The sequence below is a fragment of the Anas acuta genome, chromosome 7 (genome assembly GCF_963932015.1).
Source record: "Anas acuta chromosome 7, bAnaAcu1.1, whole genome shotgun sequence".
NCBI classification, from domain to species: Eukaryota; Metazoa; Chordata; class Aves; order Anseriformes; family Anatidae; genus Anas; species Anas acuta.
The window spans coordinates 33,001,221-33,023,521 of record NC_088985.1 but is presented as its reverse complement, the minus strand read 5'-3'; the positions used below and the strand labels follow the sequence as shown (position 1 = coordinate 33,023,521).

The 22,301-nt window shown below is 37.8% G+C and overlaps 1 long non-coding RNA gene across 1 annotated transcript in view; it reads right to left on the bottom strand.

Annotated features, from left to right (window-relative positions):
* Positions 1-363: 363 nt before the first annotated feature.
* LOC137859673 (uncharacterized) overlaps positions 364-22,301 on the bottom strand; it is a 39,635-nt gene continuing 17,697 nt past the window's right edge. The window contains exons 2-3 of the long non-coding RNA XR_011098455.1: positions 8,246-8,380; positions 364-1,666 (exon numbers count right to left, since the gene is read on the bottom strand). This is a non-coding gene — a long non-coding RNA (uncharacterized lncRNA). The remainder of the gene's footprint in view (positions 1,667-8,245; positions 8,381-22,301) is intronic.

The window sequence follows — 22,301 nt, the reverse complement described above, 5'->3', positions numbered from 1 at the left end:
AGGTTCCATAAATCCGGGAGCAACAGTTCACTCTTATGCCAGGATCCACATGCCTCCCTGCAATCAGGACGTGCTTTCTGCCCCCAGCTACAGGCATCCCAGCAGTGGGCTGCCCGGAGGTCACTGTGGTGTTTCATTGCCATCTGCTGAGAAGAGATGGACACCTGGAAGCTCATCCTGACTTTTAGGTCCTCAATCACAGTTACAAAGGGTTTCAAATTCTGGGATTAAAATTAATTTTTAAATCAACACAGACACCACAAACTCATCCCAAAATAACGGAAGGTATGGAAGAGGCTGGAGAAGAAGGGTCAGATAATGCTGTTGCATTCTCCTAACCATGAACTGATAAAGTCAAGTGAATACCTATTAAAAATTGCTTTATTATACTTGTCAGTGTACCTTCCCTGTAGTTCCAGATGTTATATTCTAAAGTGCTTCAATAAAGTACATAAAGCGAAGAAAAGTTATGATCTCCCTAGCATGGGGCAGATCAGAAGCCAGCTCCTGTTCTTTTTCCCTACTTCTTTCAGAGTTGGGGTGTTTTTACTTTCCACAGGTAAAACAGAACAAAACCAGGAAAGGACGACAACACAGGATTTTGCTTTTTATTTGGTAAAGCTTCCATGCCTCCTCCTTGCCTCATGGGGATGATTTTTAAGAAATTAACTGCAAAGAAAAGCTGACAGCATTTCTCCTGAGTAGACAGAACAACTGCTGGGACATAGCAAATTTCATACTCATCTTGTCTGTCAGCCTTGAGGGGTTTAGAAGGGCTGATTTTGTTTGTTTGGTTTTCCAAGATGTTGAGCAGAAACAAGAACTAGGAGCACCCAGGACTAGCTCATTGTAAGGCTGCATCTGCAAAGAGACGATAGCATAAAGGAGAGAACAAAGCCACATCTAGCCATGGGGTGAACAATTACAATAGGGCATGGCCAACAGCATAAATAGATAATAACGTAAGCAGAGTGTAATTACAAATTGGGGAATGGTTTTATTCAATACTAATCAGCTGCCTCAATCAATTGAGGAAAAATTATGCGTGATTGTGTTGCAAAATTCCAAATCTTGGTCTCTTGCGATGTGTTTTGTTTGCTGGTATCTGCAAACAGCCACATGACTGGGTTTTATTAGAGAAGGACTTTAGGGGATTCACAAGTGAACAAATCTCTGCATGCAGATGAGTTTGCCTTGCACTTTACTTAGATGTCAGAGAAAGGATGTCTTTATTCCACAAATGAAATAGCTTCAGGAAGTTCTAGCAAATTCTTTGAGTGTTCAGAGATCATTAACAAATCCATTCTAGCTCAGTCAACCCTCTTGCAAAACCGTTTTCTACCCCTTTATTGTGGACTTGAGCTAAAGTCCTCACCAAAACCATGGTTTTTGCAGCCTACCAGAGCAGGAAATCCAGGACATGCTTTGCTCTAGTAGGAAGAGGAGAAGTTACAGGTTCACAGTGGCTTTTCTTGCTAGTCAAAATGTTGTAGGCTGGGTGAAGTATCTCTCTTGGCCTTACCAACCTGGAGGAGGCACCAGCATCAGAGCATGCAGTGACAACTGTACCATACCAAGGGACTGATCAAGGAGGAAACTGGTTAGAATGAAGGAATGCAGAAGCTCTGGTCACAGTCCTTACCGTGGTCGGTGCAGCACAGCAGATCTGAAAGTTAATTCTGTTTAATGAATTCAGCCTGTGTATCTGATATATATATTAACTTTTCAGAGGATGCAGTTAGTTATTTCTAAATTTCAAATACTTAAGATCCAGGTACTAAGTCTAATATAATGTTCTTATGTAAGCAAAGCTCTAAAAACACCCTGAGGAACTACTCCCACAGACGTATTTCCTCCATTGTGGAAAGTATTTCTTTGAGCAGCTAGGCATTTATTTTAGCAGTGAGCCTGGTTAGTTCATCAAATCAAGGAATAACTCATTTACTACCCAGCTTAGTTAAACAGTAACATTGCATGAGGAGCCAATGCAAAGATATGCAAAGATAAAAGAATTTTTGCTGTTAGTTTGTTAATAAACCTCAAGCTAAAAGCTTGAGCTTTTAAGCTAAAAACAGCTTCCATACATCACTAATAAAGAGTAAACCTGAGACTTGCACAAACACCTTACTAAATAAGAAGAAAAGCAAGGCTCAGCTCTTATAAATGCATTATTTTCAGCACATTGCTGGAGTTTCCTAAGGTCCTTAGTTATATAGTTATATGGAATAACAGGAAACATTAGAAAATCAGAAGTTAACAAGTGGTTTTTAGTGTAAAAAAAAAAAAAAATAATTTCTCTTCAAATAAAAAAAGTATTCCCCATCAAGGTATCAAGGTGTTTTTTTTTTTTTCTCCAGACCAGAGCTCTGAAGTGGCACCTGTCAGTCACTCCACCCTGCCTGACTCATTGATGTCAAAACAAACACCAAGAGGAGCACCTCTGTGGTAAAAAATGCAATCTTATAAAAGTTGCTGAAACTTTTAAAATGAACTTAGTATTCACCATAAAAAAAGATATGATAATTAGTAAAATTTAAAAAAATAGAGGTCATATTTTTTGTGCATTTCTTTGTTCGGCTCCTGATGCAAAATATTTAGATTTTTTTGATTTTTTTTTTAATTGCCTTTTTTTTTTTTTTTTTAGAGCATCATAGATGGTGCTAGCATTTTACCTATTATTCATCAACGATTATTTAATAAGAAAGTAGTTCACACACATAGTAAAGTTGTATGATATAGGCTCCATCAGTTTCCTCGTAGTGCTTCAGAAAATCCCTTTAGCCTCAGTTGTGTCTTGAGTGACTGACCTGAACAGGGGGGAGCCAGCCCTGGGCAGTGCAGGTTGGCTTCTGCAAGGAACCCCCAGCTCAAGCCTTGGGTAGGCTGGCACTAAGGTGTCATGACTAACAACAGGGGAAGTCAAAGAAGTCAAAGGAGAAGGAAAAGGAGGAGTTGGAGAGCTCTCCAAACCAGGAGGAGAAGGGATTGTTAGCATTGGCTATGCTGGATCATGGAGGAGATCCTTGGGATTATAAAGTTGTCGGCCAGGATCCCACCCTCAAAGTTGCTGAAATACTCTGGATAAATTACATTTCCATGTACCACCCTAAAGGAGAAAAGAAATGCTGGGCCCTGCAGTGGCTGGCGTTTGATCTGGCCAGTGTTTTACAGAACAGAAAAAGCAATGCATCAAGAGCTCACAAAACAACTTGCAGGTGGCTCACAGTGAAATACCTGCGCTGCGGCATGATAACGCACTGCTGAACAAACAGGCTGAGCAATTAAGAAAAATGAGAGAATTACTCAGGGCAGAGAACACTGATAATGACCAATTTGAACAGAAAGTACAGTGCCTGGGTACACTTATTTCTAGGGAGAGATTTAGATCAAAGGAAAGTAGCATCTCTGAGAGAGACAAATCAGGACCTGGAGATGTGGTGATGGGATACCTGGAAGTGGGAAATCCAGAAAAACTCCGCAGTGCAAGGTGGTGGGGGCTGGGGGTGTGTTGTGAAATACTGAACAGATTTGGGCTTCTGCTCATTATGGATTCAGATAAAGGAAGCAACTTGACAGATAACCTTTGTGAGCTGGTAGATGGCCGTGGCCCTGAAACAGATCACCTCTGTGGTGATGTCAATGAATGGGCTAAAACAGTTGTGTGCCTCAAATACCAGCTTGGTCCAGGAGCAGTCAGCTCAGCACACAGCACAAGCTCAAGAAGCTCTCCAGATTTACACAGCTCATGAACAAACTGCTATGACAAAGCAACATGAAAATCAACCCCACTGGGAAATGGAGTCCTATGCACATCCTAGCTACCAAAGGAAAACTTAGGGTTATCTAGAGAAAATTCAGGGATAATTGTGACTCATTTGGGGGAAAACAGTACAAACTGGAAACAAGGAGGGAAAGGTTTCATGGGTAGATGCGACTTGCTGACAGGAAATCAAAGAGAATGTTTTTAACTCTGACAAGTGTGATTGATTTTTCAGGATCAAATGTGGCTGTGGGATTGATCAGAAGTGTGGACCACAGAAAGCCTCAGCAAGAACAATCTTCTTTGAGATGCTCAATGTTGTTTTAAAAAGCATCACAAATACTGTTAAAACATTGCGAGACTTGTTCAATTTGTCCTATGCTTCTAGGTGTAAGAGTGATAGTTTGAAAATAGAACATCATCACTGTTGTTAATAATTTCCTTCATAAAAGACATCAAAGGAGTTTTAATATGTGAGCCTGAGACAATGGGAATGCTTGTTGTTTTTTTTTTTTTTTCAGTAAAAAGCATTTGTTAGTAGTCCTTCCAGAAATAATTGGTTTTCTGTGTAAGAGAACATAGACTGAACAGCAAAATGGAAGTAACAAATTAGATATTCAGATTGGATCTAAATATGGGTCAACTACCAAAGTTGCACGGGATCCAAAAAGTACCTTTGCAACCTGTGTAATAATAGGGGGTGCAGTTATACCACCTGATGTGCTCTTAACAGTTCAGATGGTGCAGAGTTAGTTTTGGTCAGTGAGCATATCCAAAACTAACATCACACCATCCAAAAGTATCCACAGATTTTAATTTGAGAAGACAAAGCAGAATGGGCCAAAATTAATTTTAACCATGTACCATGGGTAAAGAAATAGGAAATTGACTCATGAGGCATGGACTATTCCAGAATACATCCACAGTGTAGCCCGTACACATGTAAGTTGTGCCTCTCATGAGTGTGGAGTCTCCATACTTGGAGATACTTGAAAACTGTCCAGACACAGTCCTGAACAAGCCCAAGCTCTCCAAGTTAAGTTAAATACTGCATATGATTCTCCTGAAAATAAAAATAAATAAATAAATAAATGACCTGAAATGACACACAAGTCTGCACCGATTTGGAGCTGTGGTACTTTTTTTTTTTTTCTTCTGGGTGAAACCTTTGCTTGTTTTAATATTGCACTTGCTGAGAAAGTCTTGTCACCATTCCCTGCCTTCCCTTCTGTCTTGTAAATTATCACTGCTGTTAAGCACTTCTGCTTAATAGGTTCAAGAAAGCAATACACACTGCATTCTACCAAGTCCACTGATGAAGTAAATACAGAAGCATCAAGAAAGAGTTCAGTGAGAGAGACAAGGAATGGAGTGAGGGAACTGTGATTAATCAGCAATGATTTACCGGCACAGCCTGTATACACCAGGGATATTTCCTGAAAATACACAAAAAGACTTGCTTGCTATGTGAACTAAAGTCATTGCAAGAGCACTTATAAGCTGCTCTCCTGGGCAACATGCCAGTTCACAGACCACACTTTAAACATAGATTGTTATATTTAAAGAATATAGATTTTCTATATATTGCTACAGTAGCACATTAGCATATTTAAAAGGTTATGTTCTCTAAAGAAAAATGAAAGTTGGGTTGCATTTTAATGTATTCTGTTAACATCCTACTGCCAATGAGAACATTATTGTTCCCCTCAGATTTGTAATGGATCAGATATGGTTTTGTCTTTTCAGGCCCAGATTTGTTGCATAGTTGTCGAGTAAAGTGGCACTGTAATTTGCAATGTATGATATGCATGGAGATGGGCAGAGGTGACCTAAAGGACCTCTTTCAGCCTTCAATTCCCTGTTATGCCAAAGGTGAGGTATAAAATGCAACACCTGGGATGGTGGGGGACGGAAATATAAAGGGCAAGCTAAATGAAGACAGAATCTGTATTGTTGGGTGTTGCTCAAAGGAGATGAATCAAAAATTGGTTTGGTAATTTAGATAGAAGAAGATAGGAAGATAAATTAGATGACCCTGTAGGATCACCTTCTATCTACTTTTAAATGATGTGTCAGACAGAATGGCAGCCACATTTCAAGATCACAACAGGAGTCTCTGCTTCTATCCGTGCACTTCTTTCTGCACTACAAACTCCTGCGTACATTGGGTAGAGAATTACCCTTTGATGATGATGGCTTTTTCTCTACATATAAGTCATGGCACAAGGATATGCTCATTAGGTATGGCAGTTAGTATATGCCAAGAAAGCAAGATCAATGTTGCCAAAAACATTCCTGAGAAAGGAATAACCGAGTTTATAAGAATAATTGCTTGCTGGTCCATTACGTAATAAAAAGGAAAAAAAAATAAATAGGAGGGATCCAGATAATACAAAATCACTTATCAGAACACCATGTCTAGTTTCCTACAGTGTTCCATATAGCACCTATCACATTCCTACTCATTTGCCTTATCAGCCCCCGCCACTGATGCTGTTCAAGGGTATTTTACAAAAATTATTTGTAGACAATTTCAAATTAAATATATACTGAAAAAAAAAAAAATAAAAAACACATTATTTGAATAGCAGTGCGTGACTTTTGTCCATGATTTCAGAATAACCTAGAATTAAAAAAAAAAAAAAAAAAAAAGCATGTAGGTTCTTCTTGGAGCAGGATTAACAGCTGCTAGAATTATCAGCTTTCTATCCTATATGTATTCTGTTGTCCCAAACTTTATACCATATACATTCCTCATCCAAGAGGAACATCTGTACAGTATTATTAGTCTGATAAAGCAAACTTAGAAGTTAGCCAGCCCCTCATTTCACAAAATCTTTGGGCAGCTTTTGACTCTTACTAATAAAAGAATAAATCTGTCATAAAATATAGAGCTGAAAATGATTCAAGGAATATTATCTAATGACAAAAACATTTTCTTAAATTTCTAAAGAAAGCAAACTGGAAGAACAAAAAGTCAAGTGCTCAAGGCCTATATCTGGTCATAACTTTTCAGTGTCAATGTAATGAAGATCTGATTAGTACATTGCCCTCATTTCTTCAAACACTATTTTAGTCACTGACATATCATTGATTCTTTATTACTATGATAATTGTTTAAAAGACACTGACAAGGAACAAGAAAAATCAAGGAGCATTAATCACATAGCCTAATTATTTTTTAACATGGTAAATACTTAGAGTCACAGACTGGTTCTTATTTAGAGCGATGGAGCTACATGCAGACTTACCAGATTTTAAGTAAAATGGCTGAGAAAACAAGCTCTACGGGAAGGAGCAAATCTGTGCATGGGGAAGGAAGGACACGGACCTCTCCCTCTGCCTCCACTGAGCAGCCTATACCTACACCTCACTTATGGAGGTGACAAAAAGCTTTGCCTGCTTGCTTTTCTGCATCACCATCATGACTGGACTCACCACCAAGACACCCCAGCATCTGTCCTTGATGGGTGACACCTTTCTGTTTATCCTCAGGACCACCATGCTCTCCCAAGCTACAACAGCACCTCCCTCTGTGGTGTTTTCAGCCTGAGGCTCTAATGTTTTAGTATCCTTTACTTTTTATTTTCCCTCCTCCTTTCCCCCCAAGACTTCTCAGCCAGCCATGTAGTGCTCTCTTGCTGATCCTTCTCTCTGAAGCTGACAGCTGAAGTAATTGGTATTCATACAGTGTCATAGATCACTGCTAGATACAGCTTTAGTGACCTAAACTCTTTGACATCTGTTTGAAGACCTATGTAAAATGAATCAGTGCTCTCAGTGCCTAGTAAAAAAGGCTGCATATTTTTATCATTGCCAGAATAGTCATTCCAGGTTAACAGTTTGGACACACTAATGAAGAAAGTATGTGTATTCTCCCTGATTCACGTGGGTTGTGCAGCCTCCTTCCTCCTTTCTTTGCCATTATACTCTTTCATTAAATACCTATGGTATTATAAATCTGGTGTGGTGAGCTGGCAAAAACAGAAACAAAGATGCCAGCAGTGTGGACTGGGGCATTGTACTTGTGCTAAGAAAACACTCCAAGAATATCACAGAGTGATTTTATGGTTTCTAAAACATATTTTAGACCACTGAATATCAGATTTAGGATGTGCTTAAGATTTCTGAAGAAAGCATTTCAAGAGTTCCACATGACAATTCAAACCTGTCAAGATCATCTGTAAAAGTCAGAGATACTCATGTTCCCAGTTCTGGTTAATTGTCCTCCAAAGTCTCTGTGATTGTATCATATTGCTTACTGACTGTCAAATTGAAATTACTTTTTTCTTTCTTTCTTGAAGTTCAGAGAAAAGAGGATAAACATGAGAGATTTTCAAATATATAAAACGTTATTGAAAGAAGAGATGATTCTCCACAAGCACCACATAACACAAGTAGTAGGTCTATAATGTGTGGTGATTAAGTTCAAAAGGTAGGGTAAAAGGAAGGCTATAGTAGTAGTGGAATATGGGAACAGATTACCATAGATGGCTGTGGCATCTTTGTCACTGATGGTTTCCAGGAACATGATAGTCAAATTTCTGCCAGGAAAGGCTTGCATAGTAGTCAATCCAGCCTCATGAAGAAAGATCTGGGCCAGCAGCCTTTAGATTAAAACTGTTTTAAAAATAAATAAGAAAAAAATGAAATCAACATGGTTCCGATTTTAAGGGCCAAAGTCAAAATATTTCAGAGGACATTCAGTGTTGCCAAGTGGACTGGCACTGAAATCCCTGGTAGCTCTAGTCATTGCTGCAGAAGCACCATATTTGAAGACCAATGTAAAATGACCCAGACACCTATTGACCTTCCCCCAACTTTGATAGGACCATGGTTCTGTAACCTATCTGAATCTGGCATGGTCTTGTCTGTGGTGTCTAACACCTGCTAGGACATTATGTTTGCAAAATGATGCCACTTGTGTGAATAGAAAGAGCAATTGCTGAAGGAAAGTACAGTCTGTGCTACAACAGCAGCAGTAGCCTTGGGAATATCACCATTTGTTTCATATTGCAATCACCATCAGATGAATAATATTTGTAATCCTAAACACAAGTTCAATTATCAAGATAGCAGTCTTAAGAAATTATAAAAATTATTCCCTGTGGGTTTTCCATAAATATTGAGAAGCTAAATGGTAACTAATTTTACATCACTTTTGTGTGTGACTGTGTCATTTCTCATATCTACAGCTAAAACTGTTAGTTATTGAATTTGTTTGTCATTAAAAACAAAAGATATATCTGAAGGATTTTAAACCAAGGAGATTTACTGCCTCATTTATATTTATTTTTTGAAATAACATTGGTAGTAGTACATCCTGACGTCTTACATTAGTGGGTAAATTGATTAAACCCCAAATTTTCAGAGACTCTGAGCATATCTCATTAGGGAAATCACACCTATTTTTTAAGAATATCATGCTGCTTCATATCTAAGGTGGATATTTAGAAGTGAGACTCATACGAATACCAGTTACTTAGGAATTATATCATGACATACATACCTCGGGGAACAACCACGGCTCATCTGCAAATCCACATCTCATTTTCAAGGAATGATCCCGTATAAATCCATTTAAACCTAGGAAGCTAAACTTTGCTCTAGCTGTTTCAAAATATGTCTGAAGATGAAAAGGGAGGCAGCACCAAGGGGATTAAGTTTTTCATACATAGGGGGAAAAAAAATATATCAAAAACAGATGAACTAAACACAGACTAAAATAAACTTGAAAAGCAAAACATTCTGAAACTTCCATTTGTTTCTAAAACTAATTCATCAGGACAGTTGGAATGGCTATCCAGTCATCTGCTGGGTTAGGAGAAAGAGCTACCTTTGCCAGAAGCTTATATATTTGATATAGGTCATTAGTGACAGGGCATGAACATCTGAAATTACTTATGTTGTTTGCTATCCTCACATTTCTTGTGATAAGAGATCAATACAGGAAACTCATAAGGAATGCCATATTATGCAGCAAATACCACAACAGATTTTTAACTTCAGTTGTTGCCAGTTCATCCCTTTGAGTTCTTGCTAAATAAAATATCATACAGTGACATTAGATTTGAGGATGTATGTTGCTAGGGATGCTCTTGTTTTGAAAAAGATTAAAAACAATAGAAAATGGCAGACCCCTTGGAACCATGGAACTTCCTTTGCAAAAATATGCATTTATGCTTTTGATTTCTGCTCAGTTACTGACATCTCTTCTTCCTACCTTCTCCTTAAGTTTCCCAGATGAACTGACATTCTCCTTTACTTTTCTATCCTAAAATGATGCAAGGTGTTTTATGCTCTGTTAAACAGATAAACCCTCAATGCCAGAGATGGTTATATTTTATCAAGAGCAGCAGTAACTGTTACACAGTATGCACAGACAAAATCCTTACACTTAGATATTTTCTTAAGTACTTCGGAAACATTGGGATTGGATTTGATGTATAAATGTAGACATAAGGACATTTTACTTGCTTACCGATTTCAGTTTATAGACATGTTCAGCTTGTTTTCAGACTAGCCTCTAAAAATGTTTTTTAATTATCAGCAGATTACATTCATAAATTAAAAAGATAATCGAAAAAAAATTTTGTGCATTCTTTGGCTTAAAGCATACCTAGGCAACAGCTTGCATAAATAAGAAAATAATAATAATTTTAAAAAAGGTAACATGACTTTTGCACCTCAGGTAAAGCAACATTCAGAGTTTTTTTTTAGATCTTACTGAATCCAAACAATGAAAAATCCATCTTTACCTTAGAAACAGTAGTTTAGCTAAAATTTCAAATTTTCAAGATGCAGCTGTTTCTTTATGATATTTAACCTCAGCTACCTGCATTCAAAGAGCAATTACTTTTCTAGATAATATTTGCTTTGATAAAAATTCTCTGTCCTTTTATTATAAATACTTGAAAAATTCTAACTGAAACAAACAACATCAACCACAACACAAAAACCACCCTAGGTAATACTTTTCAAACTAAGGTCCTTAGTTTTTTTTTCTGAGACCAGTCGTTCATGGTAAATACAAATAGTTTATTAGAACACAAGGGAAGAGTCATGAGGGAAAACAACCAACTAAGAGAGATGTGCAGATTCTGAACTTTAACAACAAATATTTTGTTGATAAGCACTCATTATTAATTACATTTTAGTACTCTACCAGTCCAAAAAGAATAACTGTGCTCTAGGGAAAAAAAATAATAATAAAATGCACTACTTAAAATTGTGCAAAGTCTAATAAGAATCTTTGACTGATATATGCATCTATACAAGTGACTGTGGTCACCAAGTCAAGAATATAGAAAGAGAAGTCAGCCTACACAGAACAGAGAAATTGAGTCCTGGGCTTGCTCCAGGTATCACCATTGCAGATGGAGTAGCAAAATGGCAAAAGATGTCCATGTATTTCCTAGGAAGAGGAGGGAGTCAATAAGGGCTATCCGATTGTCAGTAACTAGACAGAGAATGGAAGACCTGTCTGACAGAGAGGGGCAAGATCATCTTCGCCAACGTGGTTGTTAAACAAAACAGTCATGCCCTAAAAATTAGGCTCACTTAGTGATGGAGACCAAAGCTTCAAGGGAAATGGAGCAATATGGGCTGAGAGGAAATCTGTGTGGGACAACTATTAGGGGGAAAGCCTGAAGATATGGACTGACAGAAACCTACTGAACTTCAAAGGCAAATGCAAGTTCCACACCTGGGACAGAATAACCCCATATGACAAGGCAGGCTAGTGGTTGGTTGACTGGAAAGCAGCTTTGCGCAAAAGGACCCGGCATTCCTGAAGAACAAGCTGAAAGTCAGTCAACAACATGTTTGTGCAGGGGTTAAGGCATACCAGACTGTGGTTTTTTTTTTGTTTGTTTGTTTTTACCCACTGTTCAACACTTGTGAGCATAGAACTGGAGAAGTGTGCAGCCTTGGGATCCTCTGTAGGAGGAGGAGAGTCCAGCAGAGGTCACTATGATGATCTGGATAACTACGATGGGATGGACAACATGGTGGGTGAGAAAGAGTATTTAATTGTTGTCTATGGCTTCTAATCGGATGATTAGAAGGAAACAAAGATGGGCCATACTCAGAGTTTACACTAAAATGACTGCAGTAAATGACACATGTTGAAGCAAGTGAAATTGCTTCAGGCATTGAGGAAAAAAAAAAAAAAAAGTACTTCAGTGTGAGTGGTTTAGCTTTGGAATGGAGCCCAGAGAGGCTGAGAAATCTCCAACCTTTGAAAAACAAAGCTTGCCTGGATGAGGATCTGAGCTACCAGATAAAACACTGAAAGAAGACCTTCACAGCTAGCTCTGTCCTGAGCAGACAGGACTGATCCAGATGTGCTCTGGATGTCCATTTCAACCTAAATTTTTCTATGATTCCATATTACAGATCTGTAATTGTAGCACCAAAATTAAAGGAGGTGGCTATAGTGGGATAAATGAAGATAATCAGGCATTGGGAATAAAATTCCCATAAACATTCACACTGATTTTTTATTTTATTTTATTTTTTTAGAACTGAAGTGCTGCATGCATTAAACAACACATTTTATGCTTCTATAGATTTGCACATTATTTAACGTCACAAGTTACTTAAAGAGAAAACTTCTACCAAAATCCTTTCTGCCCATGACAGAGATGTCTGTTCTGTCCAAGAACTGATGAAAGCATCTGAGATGGAAGGACTGCTGTGAGAAAGCAGAGCTGCAAATAATACAGGAATGATCTAGACCTTGTCCTGGATTCGGAGAACATGATTTGAGTGGTATAGCTGGAACTCAATTCCACCAGATGTAAAGAAGGATTTTTCTGTAAATAGAATTAGAAGGAAATTTTGAAAGCACTATTGCTGACTTACCTCTACTGCTACCCATGACAGGGGGAGGGACATAAACAAGGTAGTTGAGCTCAAATGGGTATCACTTTTGAAAATCCCATCTTAAGGTGAGGAATAAAAATGTGAAGAAGTAGTGGAGGTCATAAGACACATCATAAAAAGGTAGTACATCAAATAAGTATTGCTAAGCACACCTGAATCTTTTTCTTACTTTATATCATAGTAAGGCTTACATCATATTAAGGCTTCTGAATCTTACAGAGAAAGGGGTCATTTAACCTTGTTCTTTTGGAAAACTGTAACATTAATGTTTAATCCAGTGTGTTTTTATAAAGTAAAATTCATGAAGTAGAGTATTTGCAGAAATACAATAATAAAAAGATACAAAAAAAATCATTAATACTAATGAATAAAAATATTCAGACATTTAGCCATTATTTTACATTACAGCAGCGTACTTTTTGTGGACTTTTACGTTCTTCAATGTTATGAATAATTACTTCACTAGGCATGCCAGATTTTCAGAGTGCCTTTGAAATAAGTAATATTACCTTCTCCCAGAAAAGTTCCCTACCAGAAAATCTAGACTTTTCCCTTAAAACCTGCTTTAAGCAGGCTGGCCAGTTCCAGGTAATAACATCACTCAATGAATTGCACAATGATGGAGAAAGCAAGCAGACTTCCTCTGTGAAAAATAACAGACAAATCAGACAAAAACTGAAAGGGGTTTATGTTCCTTCTTCCTCTCTTGTCATTAGCTCTGGATTATTCACTAAGGGTTAATTTTGGCAAATAAATAAAACACCAGTACTATTCTTGCCCATGACTAATACACCACTCTTATCTAAGGCAGAACAATTTGTTTGATCATTCATGTAGTTTCATAGAATGGTTTGGGTTGGAAGAGACCTTAAAGACCACCCAGTTCCAACCCCCTGCCATGGCAGGGACATCTCCCACTAGACCAGGCTGCCGAAAGCCCCATCCAGCCTGGCCTTGTCACTACCAGGGGTGGGGCATCCACAGCTTCTCTGGGCAGCCTGTGCCAGGGCCTCACCACCCTCAGTGTAAATAATTTCTTAATGCTTAATTACACTTAATTACACTCCCTAACAAAGGGAGTCCCTTGTCAACTTTTCTGTAGCCCTTTTTTAATTATTGAAAGTCTGCAATGAGATCTCCCTGGAACTTTCCCCTCTCCAGGCTGAACCACTCCAACTCTCTGTCTGGCTTCAGAGGAGAGGTGCTCCAGATCTCTGATCATCCCCATGAACATGGACAAGTCCACATGAATGCTACCAAGAAAGAACTGTAACTGAGGTTTTTGGTGTAAATGAGACTCTACTCTCATACTCATTTCCTGATTTATATAACCATAAGGTAGGGAATATGCAGAAACACAACCTTCCTGATCAAAAGCTTTAAAAAGAAGTGCTGTTGCCAGAAGCCAATACGCAGAGACACCCCAGTGACTCTGATGTTTCACTGGCAATTTGAGATGCTGGCAGAGTCAGTAAAATTCTTAAACATATTGACCTCTCAGTACTTTGAAGTTCTTTCTGGTAGTCCAACTGCTAGCTTAAGCTTTATTATTGCTACATATCAACAACTGCAGAGTTTTAGGCTTCTAATATTTTAAGGAGTGATTTGAAATTATTTAGCACCAGGCTTTGAGCTTCTTTGAGAGTTTCATATATGCAAAATATTTTTTCCCTACCATCAATTGAATTTCAGAATAGTATAAAGTTACTACCAAAAAGTAGGTAGGGAATTCAGAAGAGAGATCTGGAACAGTCAGGCACAGACATTACACCTCCAAATGGAAACATAGGCTACAGACATTTCTGCTTGTACTCCCATAATCCTGCCTGTGCCTGAACAGCTGCCTCTCTTTGCTTTCTGATTATATAGGGCCTAAATGAACTTCTCCCAGAAGTTTGTTGCTTGTAAGTCATTCATTATTAAAAAAGTGATGGTCTTATAAACCCATGCTTAAGGCTCTGGTGCAATAAAACCTTCTGCTGTTGAAACTGAAACATTTATCACCCATCCAATTTTATGCCTAATGCTTTATTTACTTTCAAATACATCCAACAAAACAAGGACAAAAAACATTAACTCTAGAAAAGTTGAAAAGAACAACATTAATTTTTATCTATTTACAAAACAATTGTTAGCACTTCCTAACATGGTTCTAGCTAACATTGTCATTCATCATGATACTGATGATTTGCCTATAGCTACATTTCCACTCATTGTCATTTTTTTTTGTTCTATATTATTATTTCAGCCTAATAATATACCTAGCTTATAAAAGCATCCTAAGAGAAATATATAAATTAGATTAGTTCTGTATATCTATTCCCAAAATTTTCTTTGTGCGTATCCAGCAAAGTGCTTAGACCTAGATTTTTCATGTATGCCTTTCTAAAGAGCTCAAAACTTACAACATAGTGAAGAAAAACAATTCTAGAATGTTGGTTTTTCAGTTAATTTATTTAAACAGTGGTATGTGTGGAAAATTTTTACATTTTTATATTGTACCCTGATGGATTTATCACCATGGTGAAGAGGATGAAGAAGCCAGAAAGATAACAAATCAGGATATTAAGTTCTATAAGGCTTCAAAGGGATGGTTTTTCAAAACAGGCTTTTAGCAAAAGTCTAACCTTTCAAAATTTTACATTCAAGAAAAAAGGGAAAAGTTACCAAAATCTAATTAGGAAATATATAACCTGATTTCTGTGAAGAACAAAATGGAACAATGTCACAAGGGAAAGAACCTCCAGAGATATATTTTAAACAGCTTCTCTCAGAAATACTAAAAAGGAAAGAAGTTAAAATTACAGCTGAATAAAATGTTCCTAGTGAGACTAAAAGACCAGGCAAGGTTGAAAAAAGTTAGAAAGGTCTATACATCTGACAGGTACTAATTTTCAGGACCAGGTTTTATTTACTGATACATCCTCTCATCCACCACTGCAAAAAAAGCAATTTTCTGTTCAAAAGTGTAACGATGGGCAGCCCTACTGATGCCAATATCTTCCTCAGATTTTCTCACCATTATCAATAAGAGTAAAATAAGTAAAATGGAAGCAATTTCCCTCCAAATCAATATCTTATCAATGATTTAATCATTTTAGACATCTATATTTGTCAATATTAAGTTTACTAAAGTTTGCAGAATGATAAGGATGCAGCACCCTCTTCTTTTTTGATGAGTATTAGGTGTGGTTCCTGATGCACGGTTATAGCATATATCCATTTGGAAGCAGATATTGGGTGCTGAGCCATTACAAAGGCACAGGAGCCCTCCCACGCCAATCAAAGCACAAAGTACACGTTCTTCAGACCCCATCACAAGGATGTTTGTACTTGTTAGGATCTTGAATTTCAATCCACGCATATCACAACTTTTTGCTTTTCTCTGAATTTGCAAAAGCTGGAAACACACCTAAGTGAGAGAATATCCTTAAACTTACTAAAATTCTGAGTCAAACATCCTATGTTCCAGCTTCATTACTCTCAACAACAGAACAATTAAGTGTGTAGTATGAGGAAGAAATATAAACACTGTAGGAACCATAGCCTCATACGCTATCTGCAGCACATTAACAAAGCTCCTAGCTATAAGTTCTCTCTGCCATGTTCCTTGAGCTATGCAGGGGTATTGGGACGGCTATTTAGGCACTCTTTGAACAGGTTTCCCTGCCATCTACTCTGTCACTTATTTTCCAAGGTTTATTTATAAGCTGCTCGGGATCAATGTATACACACACTGTACCTGTTGGCCAATAACTACTTGGGATGCCAAGTCTGAGCTCAACTGTATCTTCTGCTAACATACAGAATCCAGCTTCCCTGGAGCTTGACTTATTGTAAGGGGGCGAGGATGCAGATCAGGAAGGTCTCTCTGTAGTCTTGGCCATCTCATCTGGTGCAACAACACAAACCCTGAGAAAGGGAGATGTTTCTGAATGATATATCTCTAAATTCCAGTGTCCCAAGGCTTTCAATAGGGAATACTCCACCCGCTTTTGCTCATTATGTATTTTCTGCCTTTACAGACTAGTATCAGAGAACATGTAATTTACCCCCTCTCCATCATACATTCCAGTGCAGAGAATATTGATAGCAAACAAAATCTGCTTCCCTCCATCATCAGTAGTATAACCCAGAGCATTTAACTAATGCCAAACCTGTAGAATGGGAAAGCTTGAGTGGAGATGTACAAATCACCATAAAGGATATGCTCTGATATGAAAATCCTTGTGAGTACATGAAATTTAAAAGTAACTTGGAGGGTTTGGATCTGATTATTTTTTCCTCAGTAAATGCCTGAAGCAAAGTTATTTGGCCTGTCTAAATAATTTGGCAATACCACTTTGTAATGTTCAGAAACGTAAAGGCAAACATTTACTAGACAGATTGTATTTACCCAACAGATGCTTAATATTTACTGGTGCACTCAGAAATCCTCAGGAAAGACAGTCAGCGGTTAATCTTTGACATTCTAACAAGAATAATTCCTGGGAAAACTAAAACAAACATTTTATTTCTAAAGGACAGACAAAATATGATATAAACTGAGGAGAGAAAGTTAGAACAAGAAAATAACATCAGAGTCATTAAGTCATTTCTTAAGCAGGCATGGGAGATGTCAGGCACCCTGCAGAGTCACACCCTCACTGGTTATCAGACTTCACCCAAGTATTTTGGGTCAAGTTTTTATTTTCTTATAAACCTGCATTTTCAGGTCAACCAAAATAGTTTGCAAAAGTCAGGCACTAGGTCTCAAGCCTCCTGACAGACTAGAGGAACATTATTGTTTACAAAATACTGAAGTTTCAATTTCTCTTTATATTGCTTTCCTTTAGAAAGAAAATTTAGCAAGTGCACACAAGATAATTTTTTTGGCCTACTGACCAGATACAATCAGCCCATTTACAATTAAAGATCTACTAAACTCATTTTAATTTTTTTTTAAACTTATCTTGAAATACCTATTCAATAAACTAATGCAAAAAAATGATTTAATATTTTGCTCAGAGTCTTTGTCTGAGTTTTAAAATAGATCATACTCAAATATATCAAAACAAGATGATAAGCCACAGCATTTTTCCATCCCTGTTTTCATTGGTTTCTAATATCTTGGATGCTAGTTCTGTATTCTTCTCATGAATATGTCTGTGTTTGTGGATCTGAAACAGAGATATTTCACTGTGAGAATTGCAGCGATTTATCTTTCCTTCTTCTGTGACAAGAGAAGGAAAGGAAAAGAGTCTTACAATTCTTCTTGAGAAAACAATTTTGCTTGTGCCTCCAACAATCAGTTAAAGTTGTCTTTTATGCTTCTAATTTACATTTCACCTTAACAATGGAGGGTTTGTTTTGCATAAGCATACAGAGAGCTTAAAGAGACTTCTCTAATGCTGAGTAAAGAAAGCCTGGATAGGGAATGGCCTTTATCTTATTAATACTGCATGTTGCATTCTGCATGCATGCCAGTATAATGCGGTTGCCTTCTTCTCACTTTAATAGACACTTAAGCACAAAGGAAACCAATCAAAAATGTAGAAAGTGATACTTTTTCTTACAACCTACAGAAGTTCTCATGAGCTGCACAGTAACTCATTGATCTATGTTTTATAGCACTGGGTAGCCCAACATATGTATTTTTAATGATTTAGAAAGTGCTCATAAACTAATATCCCCATCCTCTAATGGGTGGTGAATACATGCAAAAGGAAGCAGAATCCGTTATTTCGAAGGACTGTAAGAAAGAAGTTCAATGAGAAGCATCCATCTTGGCACTGTCAGCAGTAAAGTCAGAATCATTCTGTTCTAATTCAAATCGGTTTTATTATTGTGTAAGATATAGTTAAACAGAACCCCAACAATCAGACACCCACAGGAATTTAATTCACATGGCACCAAATTTGTTTGGAGGTCTTGGGCATACGTAACCAAGTTGCTGATATTTAACAAGTCCCATATGCCTGGTGAACTGTGACAATTGTCCAAAAGCAGCAACAGGACAAGCCCAGACACTTGTCACAGGCTACAAAATCTCCCACCTACACAGTTAATGCATTTCAAATGATGAAAGCCACAATAACTTGACAAATTAACTGAGTCAGTCTAAGCATATACTTTTTGCATCAGAGGTTGTCCTGCAGTTCTGGCTACAGTATAATCACCGCTGATGAGGGTTATTACTAATACAATGCAGTAGCAGCAGTAAGAGTCATTTTCCCAAATACGCTCAAGGCTTTGCATCATGTGGCTTTCACACTTGTCTCTGGCTGAGCTCAGTGGTTGAGCCTGGAGGTTCCATCAATGATTAGAACCGTGTAAAGCTCCTTTGTGCTGTGGATTTACCAGCTAGGAAAAAAACTACCTCTTCTTTAAGTTGCTACCAACTATCAGGCATTCTGAGGCCTTGCGGAGGAAATAAATATTTTTTCTTAAATACATATTTTTATTGAAGAATAAATTATGAGTTACCTGTGCGTGTTAGAGATTAAACTTGGCTACTTTTACAACAGTCTTGTTTTGAAGCATTGAGTAAATTAAAAAAGCTAACAAAAAAAATATAACCAAAAGAAATACAAAAAAAAAAAACCACACGCTTTTCTGTGAAGAAGACAGTGTATAACTGACCTCGTTAACAGGGTATGTGAGCCTCTTCCAATATTTCATTACTTATTTCTTCACAGTGCTCCTACAACCAGGCTCATGATATTAAACAACTTGTAAGTGGAGAATTGAGATACAGGATATATCCATGTGGTTTATTTTCAGGTAGATATGAACTCTGCACTCACAACCTATGGAAACCAGTGTGAGTTAACAAGGCAGTAAACTCAGGCTAGCAGGTGATGTTAGCTCAGGCAGAAATGCAGCTTTGTACCACAACTTACTTATGGCTGCTGGTAGCTCAGGTAGAGCAAAGCTCATACTTGCCCACACTGCAATATGCAGAAACTTCAAAGCTTAACCTCCCAGGGGGGTTGCAGGCTTTACATCACCAACTACCACAATTTTTTTAGAGAGAAACCTGTGGTCCTAAATTAGATGCCTTCACTTCAGTTCACAGTGCCCCATCAAAATGTAGGTACCAAGGACCGCAGTGCTAACACTGTGAGCAGGGATTCATCTAAATCTCAGCCTCATGTGCACCTGAAGTAGGAAACTCAGGACGTGAGGAGTGTTACTCTCACCAGAGATGGTGACAACCAATGTTATGACACTACTTCTTCCCCCAACACCCTATGAATAAAAGGTTAAAGTTTTCAGATAGGAAGCTGTAGGAGTTTCCTTTAGTCTGGTCTGGAAAACATTCTCTTGCAACTGTATAACTTGGATCAGTTGGATTATAAATCTACGATACATTTCCACTGTTAAAAGAATGGCTTTTCAAAGCCTTAGGTTAAACCCCTCCAAGAACCTTTCTCAGCTACATCGCTATTAGATTTTCCTCCTCCAGGCTGTCCCAAAAATGACACGTCAAGCAGAGCATTACAGATGCAGACTGCACTTTCTCTCCTGTTCCCATCATATTTTATCTTTTTTTCCCCCCCCAACCTCACTTACTTATTTCTGCCTCCTGAATTGTACATGGGAAGATTCAGGAACCTATCAAATGACTCAGGCTAGTGGAATACAAGTCACAGGGGAGAGTAAAGGGGGGAAAATTGAACCCTCTGTCCTCATTTGTCTACCTCCAGCTTACTTTGGGTCTTGAGGCAAAGGAGCAGATGCTCTTTGCTGACTCATTTCTTCCCTTTGCCAAACATCTGGGATAATTTCCCTCTCCTTTATCTCTCTCCTCAGGTAACAGGTAGAAGGAGAGGAAAATTCTTCCATGACTTCCCTTGCCTCCTGGACTCAGACCTGTGTCTTATCTCCCAAACTACCATTAGAAAATGATTTAGTCGTAACAATCTTGTCTACTCTGTTGACTATGTTAGCTGCTTCATTTTCCACAAGAAAACAGAGCATCAGGACACTTGGCTGAACTCATATTATGGTTTCACAGAAAAGCAGCTTGCAGACATTTACAGATAAATAGAAAAAATGAAATATTTGAGACATTATTGAAGGTGCTTGAAGGAGCCATTAATGCATCCATGGCTGATATAATGGGTCACAGTACGAAAGAGCAAATTAGTGCTACATCAAGAGGAGAAAAAAAAACAACACCTTCTACTTAAATTGATCCCTTTTTACATAAAGTTAGCCTAAAAAACATCAAGTTCATTGGAAAAATTTGCACTTTGTTTAGACAGACCAAGTTATTAGCTACTTTATTAGTCATTACTGAAGAGGGGGCTGTAGGAAATATCTTTTGTTGCTTAGGAGATAATGCAATGGGAAAACAAATCAAATTTGTTAAGATTGTTTTGTAAAAACTCATGCATTTTCCCCACTTAGTTTGCATCATTTTACATTTTTCCTTCCATTCCTCAGGTATTATGATATAAATAACAATCTAGTGTCCTCTGTAAACCCAGCAAAATTTTACATATCTTTTTTCTCAAAAATCAATTAAGAGAATACAGCAGTGTGTCATTCAAGGCAGCCAATAAGAAATTATTTATTATTGGATTAAAATGCAGGAAAGCTCAGCCTGGTTCTTAGTTAAAAGCAAGCAATGCTTTGAAGATTTTACAATCCCAGGAAACAAATGGTTGAACACATTTACAGACAAAGAAGAGGAATGAAGAAGCACTTCAAGGTTAAAGAGAGGTCTAAATCTCCATGCAGCTCACTCCAGGGCTCTTGTGTTTTCTGCCTTGCCCAGGACCTTCCTCACCAGAGTCCATCTCCCAGAACGGGCCGCAGTGCGCTGGAGCCAGGCATACAATAGTGGGGAGTGCTCACAGGGTACATCTGACATACAGATAGCAAGGAGATGAGTGAACTACAAGAATATCCAGACTATAGTATTTGGGAAGGAAAAAAAAAGAAAAGAGAGACATTAAATCAACAAATCAATTCTTCTAAGGCCCTGTGGCAACAACTTAAAGCACTCCTCTCTCCAGTTTTGGACAGGCTTACATTTGTGCCATGAGAAGTCTAGATTTCCATGGCAGATTTTTTCCTCAAAATATTGATCCAAATACTATTGTAATAAAATAAGAAATTCACTGAAAAAAAAAAATTAATCCAGAGCAAGTTTTTTGACCAGCTGCCTAGTTCATTTTTTTTTGTTTTTAAATCAGCTATCTAAATAAAATACGCATTGAACATAACTCCCCTCCAGCCTACCTAGAGAGTTTTCTTCCTTACTAACAAACAGCTTAATATTTTGCAGCTCCAGTCTCCTACTTTGTAAGTTGTCCCTCAAGAATCTACCCAGCTCTTTAGGATTATGTTTTCATGGGTCAGTTTTCACAGAATTTATGGTCCGCTATACAAATGCTATATAAACATATAATGCTATACAAAGTGTTATACAAATGAAAGAATATCTCCAATGCATCTGTTGACACAGACAGAGCTTAGTGTCCTTTATTCTAAAGCCCTATCTGTCTCAAAATGAAGACCTGCCTGTTTTCAAATGTTTCTGTGCATTTCTTCCGTGCTGTTTAGTTTTCAGTGAAGCATTAACCATGTTTCCTAAGCTGAAGACCTAACTTTAATTCTTCATACATATCCCTAAACTTCAGCATCATCTTCCCAGAGAATACAG